Source organism: Terrapene carolina, unplaced genomic scaffold (assembly GCF_002925995.2).
Source record: "Terrapene carolina triunguis isolate 2854851 unplaced genomic scaffold, T_m_triunguis-2.0 Scaffold232, whole genome shotgun sequence".
NCBI classification, from domain to species: Eukaryota; Metazoa; Chordata; order Testudines; family Emydidae; genus Terrapene; species Terrapene triunguis.
Window position 1 is genome coordinate 6,496,908 of NW_020664583.1, and position 14,477 is coordinate 6,511,384.

Here is a 14,477-nt window from a genome sequence, read left to right on the forward strand (position 1 = left end):
GTTCCCAGAGGAGCAACCCAGTCACTGAACACCACAGCTTCTTCCACTGACAAGAGCCACCTCTGGTGCTGCGCACACCAGCTACACATGTCTCCAGCACTGCTGCCCAGAGCTCCCGAGGAGGCTGCGTGGTGCAGAGCACTGATCCCTGCTGGGGATGCAGCGGAAACATCAAGGTTGGTTACTGCAGGATTGTGCTACTGCTTTGCCCCCCATATCTCTGCCCAAGCTTTGGAGGCTGTTATGGCCGCATAACAATCCGCTAGTGGCCGCATGCGAGAAACACTGCTCAAGAATGCCTTGCTCTTAGAACCTTTGCATTCTCCAAACCTCAGCTTTTCTGAGCATGAAGTAAATTGTCACGAAGAATTAAATCATGGGACACCTTCAAAAATCTACATTTCTTCACCAACTTGTTGTCTAGGAAAAACATTTAATAATCAGGATTAAACATATCCTTCAGAGAAGGAGATAAACTGATAGATGTATCAGCAAACTCTCCTGGAGTCTGACGCAAAAGATGTAGTAAACTATCTATGTGGAAAGAAGAAATAAAATAGCTCTGAAGCACATTCATGAAAAATCTATAGCCTTTGAAATTTTGGTTTATTTTAAATAAGGAAGCAAAAGGCATTGAACGGGTTCACATTCTTGGAAGCCTTAGAGCCCTCTTTTTTTAAAAAAAAAAAGATTAATATGAATAGATCTTCACATTTATAGGATGGCTTTTCTCGTCAAGATGGCAGGTGTCTGACTTCAAAAATGCATTCATACACAAGTGTCTAGCTGCTAGTTTACTTGGCTACATATATCAAATCAGGAGAGATTCTTGTATTTAAATCATGATCATCACCAACTGGCTATTCTCAACACAAACACAACTTCCCAAATTAATTTGCTTCATACTGTACCTGATTTGTTGAAGATCAACATAGCCTTGGATATAAATGCTGTTATGGTGTCACTTCTGCTATCCTAAATTCAAGACCCTGTTGTATTCCCATATCTCTGCTTTATGCACCTTAGAGTAAAAGAGAACAATCGGAATCTCACGTGTTGAGAGAGGTGGACTGCAGAATTTGGACCTAGACTTTCTCCAAGTTGATAGTATTTGGATCTGGGATTTTGATTTAGGGTGTTGCCATGTCTTACGATTTTATCGTAAGTCTTGTGATTTTATTGAGCACCTTGTAATATTTGGTGTGTTTTCTTAAAGTAACAGCTGTTGGAGGCAACTGACTACATGAGAATCTCAGCTTTAACTTAAAAAACAAGTTGCAGCATAATGTCTATGGAGAAAAGTTTGAAAATATGACTTGACTGCAGACTCTAAATGCTCAATAAGTAGAAGGTAAATAAACCAAAAATTAATATTTTTAAAAATATCTAATGATTTTAAGTCAATATCTGATTTTTGGGCCCTAATTCATGAGTTTTGAATGCTTGGGGTTGGCATCTGTAATAAGTACTCAGTTACAACCAATCTGGTCTGGATTTGAACCAGTGACCTAGTAACAAAATTCTCCATATCCCAATAATCAAAGTTGTACAGCCCTAATGATACTAGTTACAAAATGCTGAGATTCCTGTCTGTGACTTATTGTTATTTGACTCTGCAATCATTTAAAACTTTTGAAAAATGTAATTAACTTTTTAATAATCTCAGATTACTATTTTAAAAATATTGAAAAACCTAGAGACATTCTGCATGTCACGAAAGATCGCTAAGTGATTTAAAGATATATGGACATTTATTTGCAGAAGTTTAATTGTTGCACAGATAATATAGATGCATTTTATTGGGTATTATGTTTGAAAGCTGCATATATACACACTACTTCAATCCTGTTTTATCAGCAAAAGGAATGTTTAGTATGTTATCAGTGTCATCTGGTATGAGGAGGATTGCTTCACTGAATAAACCATTACACATTTATTTATTTTAGACTGTAAAACTAATGAGGAAAGCAGCAGTTGAAGAAACAAGATTGAAGAACTGCAAAGGTGATTTTATTTTGCCAAATAGTTCTTTAGCAGCTATGTAAGTTATTGGTTGTATGATATCCTATGCTGGGCAGGGTAGACAGCCTGTTGTAGCAAGAAAAGGGCAACTGGCAGATCTGCTGCATTTCCTGTGTACCTCCAGATACTGTGGAATCCGCTCTGTAGGGTTGGACTCCATGGTTCTAAGACAGAGAGGTGGAGCCAGGGAACAGTCTCTCTGGAGTATGTGCTTGTGCAGATTGGGCAGTTTTCAGTTCAACAATCCACCTGGAAATTATTGCTGATTAATCCACCAGCAACTCCCTTACACTGGGATTGAGAGTGTGGCTACTGGCAGTGGGCTGCATAATAGTATGGCTTTTTATGTATGGAAAAGGAGGAGCTTTGCAGGCATCCTGGACCTCCATGTGGACTTCCCTGCTCTCTATTGTTTCTAAGATATTACTCATATTCCAGGGGGATCAAAGCCTCCTTCAGTGGGACAATTTATGTTAATTGCAAATGTATAAGTCATTTATAAAAGATTAATTGGTAGATGTTATAAAGATATTAATCTTAAGTAACATGTTTTTATAGCTATAAGCAACCCATTTACTTTGCTTTGGAACAGGACATATTTTAGTCCAGGAGTTGCAAACTTAGTTATAAGCCTGTGGCAGACACCCAAAGGAGTATAGATGGTTCTAAGCAATCTATTGACAATTATATAGTAAAAATATAGTTTCTGAACAAGCCTGATTGTAGAAGTTGCTATATCATTATCAATTCAGTATTTTTTACAATCAGCTATTCAGTGTAAGGAGATCCTTAAGAGGGGATTGTCATAAGTGATTAAAAATACTTATGAGATTCTAAGCATTACACATTTAACAATTAATTAACCATTTATTCAGAACATCAGTTTTTAACACTATACAAAGTATGTATAAATATACCCTTAATATAAAATGTGACCCATACTATGATAACGGCAAGATTTCTGTAGTACAGTTCATTGTCAGCCCAAGCTCACTTAAGCCCTATTCTGCCACTTGGCTTTAACTAACATTAGGTATGACTTGAGGAAGGATGGTTCAGGGTGTGGACCACTAGCCTGGAACTCTGGAATCCTGGATTCAATTTCCTGCTCCACCTCAGACTTCCCATGTGACTATGGGCAAATCACTTAGTTCTTCTGTGCTGCAGTTCCCCATCTGTAAAATGAGAATACTTCCGTACCTCATCAAGGAAGTTGTGACGATAAATATATTTAAGATTGTGCGATGGTCAGATACTGTGATAATGGGGACAATCATTTTAAATAACATACACACATATACACAGTATATATAGTTTAAAATAGAAATGAGTAGATAAGAAGGGAAATACGTGTTTAAGAAAAGTTTGAAATGTGATATAACTGCTGCTCTTGAATGGCTGATAATTGTGCTAATTTTTGTTTTCTCAACTACCCCGTTCCCCACTCTAACCTGCTTGTTTTTCTCATCCACCTGTTATGCCTTAGACTGTAAGCTCTCTGAGAGACTGTCATTTGTTATATGATTTACATGTACAATGAAGTCCTGACCTGATTGGCCTTTTGGGACCACTACAATATAAACGTTTAATAATAATAATAATATAATAACCTAGAATGAGGAATGAAGTTCACAGTTATAAGCAATATCTGAAGTAGCTGCAAGAGCTTTTTGATTATATTTATTATATATTATATATATACTTCTCGTGCATCCTATTAGCTGCTATATAGTTTACTTGTCTGAATCCTCACTGATTGCATTAAACATTATGGAAGTCAAACTGTTTTGCATTCAACCATTTAAACTACAAATCAAAGTTTCCATCCTGTATGCACATTCTCTCCATCATTCTGAGCAAAGAACTTCTATTGACATGCATTTGGGGACAAGGCTGTGAGTCAAATTCAGCCTTGGTGTTAACATGCACAGCTCCTATTGAGTTCTATGTGAGCTGTGCTCCCTTTATTCCAGAACTGAACTTGGTCATCCAAGTCCTACGTGGTAAGAGGAGTGACCAGCTACTTAAAGTAGTACGTTAGGGAGTCCCTGTCATCAAGGCAAACGTGAAAAAAGACATTTCATATGAACAACATTTTATGGAGCCAATAGCTTTTTGATTCCCACTTCTATTTTTCAGATATTCAAGATTCAGGCAGAAAAGAAGGCTTAAGCACCCCCACAGTGTTTCTAACCCTTCATGGAAATGAACCTGAACCAAACCCCGGCTTCAGAAAACCCCAAAACATAGGCAAAGTTTCATTCTGCACCCAAAACTGAGAGGTCTCTTCTGTGGCTTGCAGAAGGTCGGAGGCTCCTTCCGGAGCTGCTCTGTCTGTGCCCCTGACCCATGAAATCCTACAATTGATCTTAAGTGATGGGAAGGGTCTTGCATAGTCCATCTACACCTTGGTGAACTTCCCCCTGTGTGTTTGTACTCATAAGGACACTAGATACTATAATTTCTCTTAAATTTAATTTAAAGACATTATCATATCAACTGAACATTTGTATCTTATACATAATACTCCCTCTGCCTAGCCTGCTTTATATCATTCTCATTGATAATCCCTATAATGTCATAATAGTTATGTAACCTAGGTACTATAAGCATCGCTATTATAGATCTGTTGAGGGAATTTTGAAGTGACAGTCTGTGCTGCAGGGAATCACCACTTTTAAAAAGTGTAGGGTAAGGCTTTGTGTGTGTGGGGGGGGGGGGGAAGAGAGCCAATATATCATATGTATATTTTGTCACTCTGGCTACAGAAGCAAACAGCATCAATGGAATTGTATTTGACCAGAGTAAGAGTTAGAGGAATGCAACAACTTACTGCTTCAGAGTAACAGCCGTGTTAGTCTGTATCCACAAAAAGAACAGGATTACTTGTGGCTACACCTTAGAGACTAACAAATTTATTTGAGCATAAGCTTTCGTGGGCTACAGCCCACTTCATCAGATACATGCAGTGGAAAATACAGTAGGAAGCTGTTACTCTGAAGCAAACACCCATTGTTTCATGTTCTCTCTCTCTCTCTCTCTCTCTCTCTCTCTCTCTCTGTATCGCTTCTCGGCTCTATGAGCTAAGATCAAGTGTAGTATCTATCTATCTATATCTATCTATCTTCCTACTGTATTTTCCACTGCATGCATCTGATGAAGTGGGCTGTAGCCCACAAAAGCTTATGCTCAAATAAATTTGTTAGTCTCTAAGGTGCCACAAGTACTCCTGTTCAACTTACTGCTTGTATTAGATAAACTGAACTATTTGAGGAAGGAGGAACTAAGTAGTCACTGATTAAAGAAAATAATTGAGCTGATCTCTCCTGAGTTTATAGAGCCCAATGACAAAATGACATTTACTGTACCTCACAGAAAAAAGGACAAAAATAATTCTCTTTTAAAGCCTTTCTTCCAAATTATGTATACTTTGTACCAACCCAGTGACGATATGTGTGGAAATGGGCTTATCTCATTCAAACAGATCATTATAAACTTGATGAATTTTATAGCCTACAGGAAAAGTATTTTTCATCAGATGAGTTTGTGTAGCGGTAACTCCTCTATTCTGTCAGCACTCATCTTGATAATTTATACCTGTTCTTTAACATTTCACTTGTATAATTTTTTACTGGCTGTTTTGATTGGCATTTTATATGTCAATGTAATTTAAAAACTCAATAAAATACTTTTTACACAAATAATATTCTATAAAGCAGTCAAGTTTCTCATGGTGATTCTTCAGATTCTTAATGAGTGAAGGAGACCCTCTATTAGATCATACCTTCTTGTAAAGGTTTACAGCTATAGTCAGATGCTTTGTTTGGTAGTGTAGATCAGCTTCATGGGAATATAACCATTGGAGGAAAGGAGACCTTTATAGAAAAAGTTCTGTGGGAAGAAATAATTAGGATCCATAGAAATTTAATGGGGGTATATAGACATTATTCTGAATATCTATAGACTAACTTTAATTTTCTATAGGCATTTTCAGGCATCCTAGAAATGGTAAATATTTCTCTATTTGTTGCAAAGGAATTTCCCATAAGTGACACCACTGCAGTTGCTGCCTCAACACTACTCTCCAACCACTGTTGAAGAAACGACATCTGCTCTACCATATCCTCCCTATGGAAGCAGAACTATGGAATATTTTGGATGACTGAACCACATAAACATCAATTCTGCTGCCCATAGAGTCTTCATGAACAGAGAGTGGAGTGGGTAAGGATGATTTGACCAGAAATGTCTGTCTCAAAGCAATTAAAGAAAGCATCCTTGGAATGACGGTCTAAAGTTCATAGTCTGCCCTTGGGAAAAATTAATTTGTTTACTACTTTTAAGCTTTAAAATATTTTGTATTGTAATCTCTATGGTGCTTTGCCATTCCCTTTTATGTTTCATTAGCTTTTTCAGATTTTGTGTCTTTTATATATTTTTAATGGTACACATAGTATTGCCTATAGTAAGGTTGCTTTGCACTTTCCATTATAAGATTCTGTTTTCAGTTGCTGATAACTTTGGCAAACTTAAGGCATTTGGGCTGAATTTTTCCATGTCAGGTATCTGCCCAAGGCTGATTTTTTGGAGGGATGTTTCAGCTGAAATGGTTGTTCCATTTCTGAGAATGATGCAGGGAAAATACGTTGTTTTGCTCATGTTAAAAATTGTTTTTACAATGATTGTGATGAGAAGCTCTGGTGCCTCCATACTTTGGAGCAGGGATTTGAAATTTGGTGGTGGTGCTGGTGGGAGGGGGGAGACTGGGGGAATGAGGAATGTCTTCCAAATGTCAGGGATGCAGCTTTTGCTTGCCCTGTGAAAATTCACCCAAATTTGACCAAGGGTTGAGCCTCTGAAAATCCCAGTTTGCACATGATTTTTTTTTTTTAGAATTTGGCAGCTAAACTCTCTGAAGATTCCATCTGAGCATACTCCATCCCCATCACAGCTCCTATGTGCTCACTGAACTGCATGTGTGCCATCTGTACAGAGCGACCGAGCATACTCCATCCAAGGACTACTGGTCTCAGGAACTGCTGGGAGCTGCTGTGGCACCAGACAATAGAACTGATAGCAGGGGGACTGTCTCTTATGTGCTTTCAGTGCTCCACCTGCTGGTGCCTAGGCGAGGAGGAGTTAAATGACTTGAATGCAGAGGGATGAGTAACAGGAGTGGGGATAGAGGAAAGAGATGCCAAGTTGGGAGAGAGGGGCAGGATCTCAGAAAGGAGAGGAGAAAGGGGCAGGACCAGAGAGGGAGACAAGATGGGGGAGATGAGGGGCAGGAGCAAAGGAAGAAGAAAACATGGGCAGGAACTAGGGACAGGAGTAGGGGAGGAATGGGAAAGAACTGGGGCAGGCATGGAGGGATAGCAGCAAGGGAAGGCACACTGGCAGGTTCTGTGGAGGAGGTGGAGGAATAGGAGCAGAAGAGGATAGGGAGAACAGCGGAAGAAGGGCCTGTTAAAAGTAGAGAACACTCTCCTACGGAACTGACATTTAACCCATTATTTCTGCGTCTCAATTCCTCTATTGTCTATCAAGTAGCTGTAAAATCCACAGGCCGTATGTGTCTCCATCCTCCCTTAGTGACATGGCCACATATAAGGTAACAGCCTTCTACTGCTGCTCGTTACTCAGTGCAAGGGGTAGAGGACTATGCTGTAGGTCTAAAGATCTCAACCATGCTGAGGACCTGTTGGGAGATGGGGGTCAGTAAGGATCCATATAATTAATTTTTTATTTTAAAAAAATCTTAGGAAATAACATTTTAAAAACTACATTAAAAGAATGTTAAGATTGCAAAGTGTTAAGCACTCAAAAGTTAGGAAATGCCAGAACCAAGGTTGCCTATGCAACGTTAATTTGGCTCTTTTGCATATGCATTATGTACAGTTTAATTACATAATTATGTATTATATTTCCACAGGACCACTGCCTCATTAAATGTACAAGACAGACTGCTCTAGGAATGAATCAGGGTTGTGTAGTGAATAATGCTATTATCTGAAGGACCCCTGTTTTGTTTGCTCCACAAATTGAAAGATATATGGTGAATAAGGTAGAGAATGGTCTTGCAGTTAAGGCAGTTAACGCCACCCTGGACAATTGGATTCTAGTCTTGTCTTTGCCACGGAGTTCCTATGTGATGCTGAGCAAGTCACTTAAATCACACTTCTCATGGGAGGCCATTGTATGTTCTTCATTTTCTGTGTACCTCTTGAGACACCTGGGGTCTGATTTGCAGAAGAAGCTGAGCACTCACAACTGCAGCTGAGGTCAATAGGAGCTCTGCTCTGACCATATAAAATGCTATACAATGCTAAGTACTCTGAACAAATCAGGATCTATTCTTCTCAAATTGTGCTCATCTCTGGCCCCCTTTCCCCCCAAAAAAGTTAGTTGATGCTTGTGTCAATCTTGCATGGGTGTTGTGAAGAATGAGTTCATTATCATTTGTAAAGAGTTTAAGATAATACGTTGACAGCATCATAGAAAAAGCACATGGCTAAATTAATAAATTCTGTACTCCAGTGCAGAATCTGAAAGGTGTGTGGTAGATAATGCAGGGGGGCCACATATTGAATGAGTAGGATAAAAGAAATATTGAATAACTACCCATTCAGTGAGCTGTGTCCATCCTGTGCACTGAATGTGGCAGGGGACTTGTGGAAAAAGTAGTATGTGATCCTGTAATTGAAGATTGTATCATAATGCACATGCACAAATTGGCCAAATTAAGGTTGCATAGGCAATCTTAGTTTTTTAAAAGTGTGTGTGTGTGTGTGTGTGTGTGTGTAATTCTGCAAACCAGATCCTGTCTCTCCCTTAGCGAGTGCTATTTATGGATTTGTTATGGTTATTGTTTGTTAATGGTTGGTGAGACACCTGTTTTATGCATGCACACTTGGAAATTCTATGTGAGTAGATGGCAGAGAGGTCAATTCTGTCCATGCAGGGAGAAGAGTGTGAATGAACTTGACAGGTACATAAGCCACAGGGAAAGGAACTGGAGCATGTGAACAGTGAGTTACATGTAGTGTTGAGAGAGAGAAACAGCCACAATGTATAGCATGTGCATCTATTTGTTAGGAGAATAGTGTAGTTTAAACCAAGGAGGTTTGAAGCAGCAACAGTATCTACAATTTTCTTTGAGAGTCTGTCTACTGGACCGTGATTTGAGTTTCATGGCAATTAGTTTGTCTCTCTCTTTGGTACATAAAACAGGCATGTGACATTCTTTGTACTTGTTAATGTTATATAGGCTGTAGACCATGTATGATATCTATGGGTTATGTTGTTGCTTAATGGAAAAGTAATTAGGAAAGAATTTAATACATATTTAATGGTTTTACTGGAGTTTAGCAGCTGGAAATGAGGAGCCAGGATCATATAACCAAACTGTTCTCAGCACACCACCAGCAAGTATTCTGGCTCACAGACCACAGTTTGAAAACCTCTCTTCAAAAGCCAACTCTTAATTGGCTTTTACATTCTAGAATGAGCTATTAAATGCTGCATCACTGTTTGACACTTTCAAGACTTCTGTTCTTGATTTAGGGTTTTTGTTACTCTGAAGTCTGAACATTAGAAATAGAACCTATCCACACATTTTTCTGGAGGGGAAAACAAATCTCATCTGTTCTACATTATTCATAGCACAACTCTGCCTGTATTTCAGAGTGCCAAACATATAATGGAGACCTGTACTAATTTAATATCATGTGTCCACTTCTGGATGTGGCAATCTGTGCACACAGCAGTTTTTTTATACACACAGCACGCAAAGTATTACTCCATTTACGAGAGAGCCTGCTTTAGAAAAATGGCCATCCAGTTCAAATTAAGCAATATTAGAAAAAGGTTAAACTGGTAGCCTTTATTGTAAGATAGTAACAATGCCAGGTCCAGAAACAGCTGCATTGGGAAGGCTCTCATGCTTATCAGAAAGATTTACTTATTTATTTTCCATTAATGCACGAGCAGTTAAACACAGAGCTACCTAGACTACTTTGCTGTTCTGTCCTGCCTGAGGATCAGAGCTACCTAGACTACGTTGCTGATCTGTCCTAACCCACCAAAGGGGCCTCAGGCCCTGGCACTTGATTCACTAATTCCCTGATACTGGGTGGTGCCCCTGTGACATAGTGAAGTGGAATGGTCTCCCATTGAGCCAGAGGGGGCGGGACAATCACTAACACACTACAGCCAGGCATATGTAACACCAGGGGCACGGGGTGTGCTAGCACCCTCGCAATGGAAATATTGTGGAATCTCTGCCCCTGAGTAAACTTGTGCATGGCTGGTGTTCGGAGGGGGGTGCAGAGGCAAGAGTGGGACCAAGAGATGCTGGAATGGCTGCTGAAGTGCCATAGATCAGGCCAGGGAGTAGGGATTAGGACCTGAGGGGTAGAATGGGCCCAGGACCATACTTCCCAGCCTGAAGCCAGCTTCCCACACCCCCTGCCGAGTCTAAATGCTATCCCTCACTACCTCTCTGACCAGACGTTCACAGAGAGCTTCTTGCCCCCCATTCAACAAGATTAGTTGAGCAAAACATTATTACATTCCCTGGTGAAGGGAAGCTGACTATTATACAACACTTCATAGAAACCCTGCTTCAGAACCTGTGTGTGGATTGATAGAACCAACACTGGGGAGTCAAGCAAGCATAGATGGTCTTTGGTTTTAAGCCCATCTTTAAACTTTCAGATAACATACTAGGATTTAGGGGGAAGTTTGCTATTGCTGTTCTACAATGGGCTGCTCCATATCCATATATTAGAACAAAACCTGACCTCTGAGATGTTTGAAACCAAATTTAGATTTCAGCTTCACTGCTCACCTCTATTCTGGACTGATCTTGATCCTCTCTTTGAACACCCTGAAATTTGGAGAAGTTTGGATATTAAAAATTGTACTTCAGGAACACAACTAGTTTTGTTTTGCCATTTAAATAACTGATCCTGGTAAAGTTTGTTTTTTTGATGGTGATCACATCTTTACAGTAGTTTCTCACTTTTGCATGTTAAATGTTAGGCAGACTTTTTTGCATTGCTGAGACACGTAATGACTGTCTTTCCAAGTGAAAGAGAGGAAAGAAACAGTCATCAGTAATGGACTCTAATATATTTGCAACTCTACTAGGATTTAAACAAAAAACTTTCTATTCAAAATCATCAGGTGAATCCATCAACCCTGACGCTCTTTCATGAAAAGAAAAACAAGCATTTCCATGTATTAAATTAACTAGTGTTCCCTGGGTTCAGTACAAAGTTGTTCATTTGGGGTGCAATTTTAAAATAATGTATTATGTAGGCAAAACTCTCATTTAAAGCTAATGGGAGTTCAATTTGCATAGAGTTTGATCAGGGGACACAGGCGAATGAGTGACAGACATACAGGAATCAGATAGATTTAAGATATATGCCCACCCCCTGTTTACACATACCAGGCACGTAACTGGTTCCATTGTGGGGTTTTAGGGCTCTCATCATATAACCAATAAATTAGGTTAGACCTGCCAAGGCCTCAGCTCACTTCTGAATCCTTTCTTCCTCCCACTGTGTGCATGTGGGATGGATAGAAGTTACTAAGGGAGACCTCAGTCCATGAAGGCTTCGGATCTCCTCTTCTATATAGCAACAAGTTCCACAAGTGAAACGCCGGGTCTCATTTACCTCTGTCCCTTTTAACCTTTATCTGCATGGGACACTGGCCCGTTTTACCTATTCTACTATTAAACTTTCACGTCCTATTGCTGTCATCTCAACTATACCTCATGATGCTGTGAGGAAAATGAAAAAACCCAATAGACCTCTGACACTTTGGTCCAATGGGAAAAATTTCTTTGTTATTCCAAAACACGCAATTAGTCAGACCTGCAGAGTCCTTAAAAACCACAGCTTCTGCACTCCAACTAAGGGAAGGGAGAATAGGGCATCTAGCAGGAGCAAGAAGCTTTAAAAAAATCTCGGGAAGGTTTAAATAGGCTGCAGGGGGAACAGGTGAGAGCCAAACAGCTATCTTAGTGACATAGCCAAAAGGGAGATGGTGGAACTGAAGGAGGGCAGCCCCCATCTTGCCACACGTGTGCTCTCACATCCTCCCCCCAGCCCCCAACTTTCTCTGCACTCTGTTACATTCCCTGCAGTCAATTCAAGATCCCGCTCCCATTGACTGAGGGGAGGGGGATGCCTGTGCAATTTATACAGATCTGTAGGTACAAGATTTCACACAAATCCAGATTTCATTTACTCCTCAATGCCATCAGCTGATAATTTGCATGTAGCTTGGGAAATTACTATCTTTACTCCATAAAATACAGATGTAACTACACCTTTACTCCGATATAACATGACCCGATATAACACGAATTCGGATATAACACGGTAAAGCTGCGCTCCAAGGGGGCGGGGCTGCGTGCTCTGGCGGATCAAAGCAAGTTCAATATAACGCGGTTTCATCTATAACACGGTAAGACTTTTTGGCTCCTGAGGACAGCGTTATATCGGGGTAGAGGTGTAGTTAGCTTTAGGCTTACTCTAGACTGTATATTTTCCCCAATTTAGACTGGTGGCCCATCATAATCTTAATTTGACCCTCATTCTGGGCTCCTTTGCTTAAAAGATTCAGGAACCCGAGTGAATATTTTGACAACCTGCCCAGGGTTTTGAGTTTGTAACTACCCCCTCTTCTGGCACTTCTAGATGACAGGTTTCAGAGTAGCAGCCGTGTTAGTCTGTATCCGCAAAAAGAACAGGAGTACTTGTGGCACCTTAGAGACTAACAAATTTATTTGAGCATAAGTTTTCGTGGGTTACAGCCCACTTCTTCGGATGAGTGTCTTGTATTTCCGCACACAGTTGTGACTGCAATGCGCACTTAAGTTTGTGGTCAGTGGGGTTGAGTCTTTGGCAATACCTTTATTAAAAAGATCTAAAATACTGCATCTTATGTTACTGCATCTTGGGTGATGACTGCAGAATACTGCAGTACTTTTATGAAAGCGTTATTTATTTTTTATTAAGTTCTGACTGTCATCTTGGTGCTGAGCAATACATGGAGGAAGATAATTTCTGCCAGAGAGATTTACCAATCTAGTATCTGTTGTCTGTTTTCACAAGCTGTCTTTAATTTAAAACTAATTTATAAAGTTTGTGGCCCAATCCTACATGAGTGCTCACCAGTGGGAACTGAGGGTGCAGTATGCCTCATAGAATCAGCCTCTTCAATAAAAGCTGGTTTGTTGTCCAATTCTCAGATCATGCAACCAATAATTTAACTAGATGTGCTAATTTATATGTAACAAAGCAAGAACCTGAAGAACTGATATGAGAGTTATAGGAACATGAAAAAAATGGAAGTATATCATAATTTATTAATGTAATAGGCTTAACATCTGCTAGCATTAGGGTTGCTATTATTTAATAATAGCTCATTAACTGTCTCTTTCATTTTCCTTCTGTTTGCTAGGAATTAGAAAATGTCGTGCCTTCCTCTGTGCCTGTGGCTGAAATAAAGGGGATCTTTGTTTCCATGGCAGAAATGTCACAAGGAGGTAGCTACAAGTGAAGAGATTATTCCTCACCATTTCATTTGCTGACAAATGTAGAACTCGTACAGAATAAACACAGTCCTGTTCATTACTACAAAGGGTAGGAAACTGAATTGCTTGTAGGCATTCACTTCATTGTGAATTTATGGTATGACTATAATATTTGCATTAATTCCAGCAGCACAATGCATACATAAATGCATTAAAATTATTTTGTCTTGCTCACACAATTTACATTAAGATCCATATGCGGAGTTATATTTCTACAGCAAGCTTTACACATAAAATTCTACTTTTCTTCCTTTTTCTTCCATCAATATGTTGCATATTTTTAAGCTTTCCTGGGCTCAGTGCCAGCAAGGAACTACAAGGATCTATGGCAACTGCCACATTTGCACTTTTCAATTACAAATCAGTAACTAAATTCCCATTAAATATTCTTAACCAGCCTGTTCAACATATGTTCATTTGGGTATCTGTATCTATAAGTTGAAGCAAATTAGAACCGTAGCTAAATTTACTTCCTAATAGCTGAAGATATTTGAGAAAAAATAGATTTTGCAAATGAGCACTTTTAGAGAAGAGTCAGGGTCCCCCCCAATCTTTTTTTTTTTAAGGGGAAAAATTAAGCTCAGCCTGTGCAAATAGGTAAAATCATAGGCTTTTGAAAGCTCTCTCCACATCTTACTGCATATATGAGGAGAGTGGTAGAGGAAGAGTTTTTCAATGGGTCTAATAATTCACTCTATAATCTGGTTTAGGAATTAGATCCCTATTTAAAAAGCTATCCCCTCCTATTCCACTCTTCATGTTTTCCCCCTTTAAATGTTAAAAATGTAGTGAACTTATTAACAGCAAGACTCTTTTTCTAGAAAGAGGGCTGTTGCATTTGGAA